The sequence below is a fragment of the Saccopteryx bilineata genome, chromosome 2, assembly GCF_036850765.1.
Source record: "Saccopteryx bilineata isolate mSacBil1 chromosome 2, mSacBil1_pri_phased_curated, whole genome shotgun sequence".
Classification (NCBI taxonomy): Eukaryota; Metazoa; Chordata; class Mammalia; order Chiroptera; family Emballonuridae; genus Saccopteryx; species Saccopteryx bilineata.
Genome location: NC_089491.1, coordinates 162,363,070 through 162,369,077, shown reverse-complemented (window position 1 = coordinate 162,369,077; position 6,008 = coordinate 162,363,070). Strand labels below are relative to the sequence as shown.

General features: G+C 47.2%; 1 pseudogene; it reads left to right on the top strand.

Moving 5' to 3' along the window:
• Positions 1–225: 225 nt before the first annotated feature.
• LOC136323023 (frizzled-5-like) lies at positions 226–2,394 on the top strand (annotated as a pseudogene).
• Positions 2,395–6,008: the final 3,614 nt, after the last annotated feature.

Genomic DNA, 6,008 nt, shown 5'->3' with positions numbered 1-6,008 from the left:
TAAAGAATACTTTCCCTAGAATCGGAGCCCTAACTCAGTGGCGTAGCGAACATAACTGGCGCCTGGGGCACGACACTTTATTGACTCCCCCCACCCCTTCTACTATGCGTTTCTTGTTTGTCTTGGAGACCATTTGGCGCCTCTCTGCGAGTGGCGCCCGGGGCATGAGAGACCCCCTTGCCGCCCTCCCCCCCGCGCCCCCCCCCCCCCACGCTACTGCCCTAACTGCCCCTCCTCAACTCTAGCCAGCGAAGAGCTAAGGGCGGAGGGAGGCAGCGCCTTCCTGAAACAGTTTATCTTGGGGCGGATTTCTAGAAGAGAAGAAGAGCCAACAGGTTGCTAGGCCCGGTGGCGCACACAAGTCGGCGGAGAGGGCAGCCCTGGCCCAGGTTTCCCCTGTCTGCGTTGGCCCAGTGCGCGGGCTCTGCGAGGAGAGGAGAGGGAGGGGTTATGGCTCGGCCTGACTCTTCTGCGCTGCTGCTGCTGCTGCTGCTGCTCCTGGCGCAGCTGGCAGGCCGGGCAGTGGCCGCCTCCAAGGCCCGGGGATGCCAGGCGATCACCGTACCAATGTGCGGGAGCATAGGCTACAACCTCAACCACAGCACGAGGACGAGGCGGGCCTGGAGTTGGACCAGTTCTGGCCACTGGTGGAGATCCACTGCTCTCCCGACCTGCTCTTGTTCCTGTGCTCCATGTACATGCCCATCTGCTTACCCGACTATCATAAGCCTCTGCTGCCCTGCCGCTCCGTGCATGCGCCAAGGCCGGCTGCTCTCCACTCATGCTGCAGTACAACTTAGCCTGGCCGGCGCGCATGAAATGCAACCGCCTCCCGGTGCTGGGGACGCTGAGGTCCTCTGCATGGATTACAACTGCAGCAAGACCACCACGGTGCCCCCTAGACTCTTCCCGGTCAGGCCCGCCAGGGGCGCCGTCCTGGGAAGGCTCGGGAGGCGCGGGCGCCGCTGGGGCCCCATCGGTGTGCAAGCGCCGCAAGCCATTGGTGCCCATCCTGAAGTAGCTGCACCCGCTCTACAACAAGGTACAGACGGGCCAGGTACCCAACTGCGCGGTGCCCTGCTACCAGCCCTCCTTCAGCCTGGATGAGCACACGTTCACCACCTTATGGTCGGCCTGTGGTCAGTGCCGTGCTTTATCTCCACCTCCACCATGGTGGCCACCTTTCTGATAGATATGTGGAATGCTTCCATTACTCTGAGTGCCCATCATCTTCCTGTCAGCTTGCTCTTTGTGCGTCTTTGGGCTTCCTGGTACATTTGGGTGTGAGCACAACAGCCACATTCACTATGAGAGGAAGGGCCCTCTGCTGCAGACTGTTGTCTTCCTGCTGGTGTACTTCCGCCTACTTCTGCATAGCCAGTTCCATCTGGTGGGTCATCTTGTCGCTCACCTGGTTCTTTGCAGTTGGCATGAAGTGGGGCAATGAGGCCATCGTGGGCTATACACAGTACTCCCATCTGGCTCATCCCCAGCATCAAGTGGCACTGAGCTCCATGGATGGAGATCCAGTGGCTGGCATATGCTACGTGGGCAACCAGAACCTGAATTCATTGCCTGGCTTTATGCTGGACCCTCTGGTGCTCTACCTGCTCATGGGCATGCTTTTCCTCCTGGCAGGTTTCATGTTGCTTTTTTGCATCTGTAGAGTCATCAAGCAGGGTGCCACCAAGACAGACCAGCTGGAGAAGCTCATGATCCAAATTGGCATCTTCATGCTGCTCTACACAGTGCCAGCCAGCATTGTTATGGCCTGCTACCTGAACAGCACTATTGTGAGAGCTGGGAGGCTGTGCTCACCTGCGTGTGCCCAGGCCAAGACTCCAGCCAGCCACGCACCAAGCTGGAGTACTGGGAGCTCATGCTCAAGTACTTCATGTGCCTCCTAGTGGGTATCATGTCTGGGCATCTGGATTTGGTCCAGCAAGACTGTGGAGTTATGGCAGCGATTCACCAGTTGCTATTGCTGTCGCTAGCAACAGAGCCACAAGAACTGCAGCACCATGGCCACTTGGGACTATGCCAAGGCAAGCGCAGTGTTCATAGACAGGACTGGGCCACCGGGCCACGGCAGCTGCCTGCCACAAATAGGTGTCCCTGTTGAGCATGTGTAGCAGGCCACAGCCCTGATGAGGGAAGGGGGTTGTTTTGTTTGGTAGCTTTGCAATGTTACTTCTGTTTACATTTTTGATGCTGATGACCTCTCCTGGGGCAAATTGGAGAGAGGGGGAAAGGGCTCTTTTAAGGGAATAGCTGTCCCAAAACTTCTCAAAGGGGCTCAGCTCATGTGCATTTTATTTTGTGTTTCTTATTGCCTTCTTTAAGGGAAACTTTTAAATTTATATATACTTTCTTAATTTTTAACTTGGTTGCATTTCTGAGAGTATCTAAGGAGATAGTGGTTCTAACTTAATCATCAGATTTCTCAGATGTACTTGAAACACAAAGGGTAATGTTTTTATTAATAAGAAAAGCAAATTCCAATTACCAGAAACAGAACTAATGAAAACTTTCTTTACTTGATATACTTCATAGGTTTCTCCTGCTGATTTTGTTATTGTTTCATAATTCACGTGATGAAATTAAGGGAAATACCCATAAGAACAGAGGCATTGCTGCCTGGCCAGGCAGTGGTACAGTGGATAGAGTATTGGATTGGGACTCAGAGGACCCAGGTTCAAAACCCCAAGGTTGCCAGCTTGAACATGGGCTCATCTGGTTTGAGCAAGGGGTCACTTGGTCTGCTGTAGCCCAGCCCCCCTGTCAAGGCACATATGAGAAAGCAATCAACAAACAACTAACAAGAATTAACCAATTAAACACAACCTTATTATGCCACATGACCAATAAGATGCAACTTTGTTATATGACTTATACATTTATGGTTCAAGATAGGGCATTCACACCGGATGGCTATTGTGTTGTCTGTTGTTGTTATTTGACAGTCTAAGGAAAAAGTTCAGTGCCCCTGACTAAACAGTCAGGTACTGAATGTTTTATACATTCTTGTGGCACATCAGTTGAAAATCACTGCTCTCTCTTTCAAACCTGTTGGAGTAGATGTGGTGTTATGTGTGTCTAGTTGGGGAGCAAGAACTCCCCAAATCACTTATTCACCAGCTAGGCTGTAAATACAAGTCAGGGAATCCAGATGATATATATACATTAATTTAGAGGTGGCACCTCCCTTATCTGTCTGGACAGATGCTTAGTAAACATGAGAATACTTTCTTACTGGTTGCTGCTTGGGTGAGATGCAGGCTAGCTACCAGTCCACAACCACCACCTCATATGAATGCCTGGTATATCTGTTTTCCAGCAATGGGCTGAGGCCTAAGTATGGGAAAAGATAGGTAATTAGGAGCTTACAATGTTGTTTGAGGGCAATAAGACAAATCCAGAATAAGAGTATACAATTCAATGACAAAGTGAGTGCTGGGAACATGAGATTGGTTTACAGGTCAGGACAATTGGGAGGAGAGGAGCGTATACAGTAGTTGAGCTGGAGCCTGGCAGAGCCTCTGTACCTCACCTGTACAGGACTCTAGTTGGCACATATTCCCAGTGCTTTCTCATTGCTCATTTCCTCCCAAGGGTAAAGAGAGGAAAGGGCAAAGTCACAAGCTGGAAAAAAGGTATTGTTGGGACTTAGACTGTTGGAGAAATAGGTGGGCCTAGAGTATTACTGGTAATAATGCTGTAGTGATTTACAGAGCTCTTCAGTGTGTCGTGGAAGGAAACATGATTGAGAGGCAGTAGAATGGTTATGTGCATAGACTTGGAAGCTGGACTGACAGAAGTCTAATTCCAGTTCCAGCATTTAAGGACTGTGTGATCCTGGGCATATTAACCTGTTAATACTTCAGTTTTCTCATCTGTGAAAGAGCAGTAATAGTCATGCCCATATCTTAGGGTTCAGAGATCTAAAGGGTTAAATCAGGCTAAGGCAAAGTCGAGGTAAAGCAAAGAGGAGGGGCGTTGGGGCATGGAAGGGAAAGGGATGGAAACACTAGGTTTTCACATTTGAGTCTGCATGAGAATCATTTGGGGCTATTAGAAATGTAGATTCCAAAAAAAGAAAGAAAGAAAAAAATCAAGGGAGGGAAGGAGGAAGGGAAGGAGGGAGGGAGGAAGGAAGGAAATGAAATGTAGATGTAGATTCAGCTCCAGGAATTGAGATTTAGTAGGTCTGGAGCCCAAGAAACTGCTGCTTGCTATTTTTTGTTTTTCTGGGCTTACAAAAAAATTGCAAAGATAGTTCAGAGTTCCTGTATAACCCTTCCTTAACCATTTTCCCCCAATGTTAACATATTATAGTACATTTTTCAAAACTAACAAGTCAACATTGGTTCATTACTGTTAACTCTAGACTTCATTTGGATTTCACCAGACTTTCCACTACTGTTGTTTATCTGTTCCAGGATCCACTCTAGCATTCCACATTACATTTAGAGCAACTTTGTTTTTCAGGGGCACTTTCAGCTGACAGATGTGGCCTGGGGAGATCTTGAGAAATACTAGATGTACAGGACTGAGCAAAGTCAAGTTGCCCCATCCCAACATTGAGAAGATGAGTGCATCTTTGAAGCAGAAGGGGATAAGTTGATGGATGAGTGGATATAGGTGGCTGATTTTAAAATTAGGATGGAATCCCCTTGGTTAGGTGAGAGGGGTTACCTTGAGAAGCAAGACATCTATCTATTCCTCATGCCGGATGAAATGAGTTTTGGAGTTGGGAATGCTGCTTAGACTGAGGAGATTACATCTAGGGTTGTAGGCAGGTCGGGGAGTCAGCAAGTGCAATAAGTGAGGAACAGCTGCTTTGGGGAACACAGGAGGGCTCAAATAGGGGACAAAAGGGGATTGCAAATGGCAGTTAACCTGTGAGCCAAGTTATAAAACTTGTATTTCCTGGAGCCTGGTGATAATGTTTTGGAAATGGGTCATAGTAGGAAACAACATTAAGCATTGCCCAGTGGGCATTAGCAGAAGTCAAAGGGTGAAATCTGAGATGATCTTGTCAAGAGTTATCCCTAAATGTCAGTGGGCAGGGTACAGAACACTGAAGCTTTGGAAGAGTCACTTTCAGTGAGGTGAAGGGGCCACTGTTGGAGGGCTGAAAGTCAAGGTTAGTAGACTTGAGAAGAATAAAATGAAGTAATAGATGTTTCAAGAAAATGCTAGCAGAACCATTAGAGGTCTTGAATACTGTTGATAGCTTCTGATGCTATCACTGAATTTCTCAGCCATTCAAATTACTTCGCTCCCTTCACCACAGTTAATAGTCACATAACTTGTCCCTTTTTAAAAGACTGTTAACCTTTTTTTTTTTACTCTGGATTCCTTTATTTCTAAACAATTTCACGTTCTTAGTTCTTTCTGCACCCTCAAGATTCTAAGCCACAAACTGGTATTCTTAGAATTTATTTTACATTCCATGGTCTCTCATTTGGCAAACCCATCTAAAGTAGTTGAGTGGAAATTGCCTCGGAATTAAAACCGATTGCACCTGTGCTCAGGGGAATAGGCTTTGCTAAAGGGCTCCAAAATGTTTTGTATTTCTTGCTAGCAGTATCAGGCTAACCAGGTCAGTAAGGGGCTAAATTAAGGCTTTAGGTAATCTAATCCTTATTTTGTTGATAGATGCTGAGTATAATCTGCAGATTCTGCATCGAAACTAACACTTACCTGGGATATTTCTCTGCCAGCTGTCAAGTGCTTTTCCAAGCAGCTTTGTACTCAAGAATGCAGCTTCTGGGCAAGGGAACCGTCTAGTCATTTTAGATGTGGTTAGGGAAAAGGCTTGGGTGATGAAAGATTTTAGCTAACCTACATGCCATAGCTAACCATTTCCAAAAACACTGTAGAACCTGAATACAGAGTGAATTCTTTTCTGGTAAATACTGGTTTTGGCACTTTTTTTAAAAAAAATAAAGGAATAGTATATTTATAGATACAGGAAAACTAAACCAAGAAGTGAACCATCACGA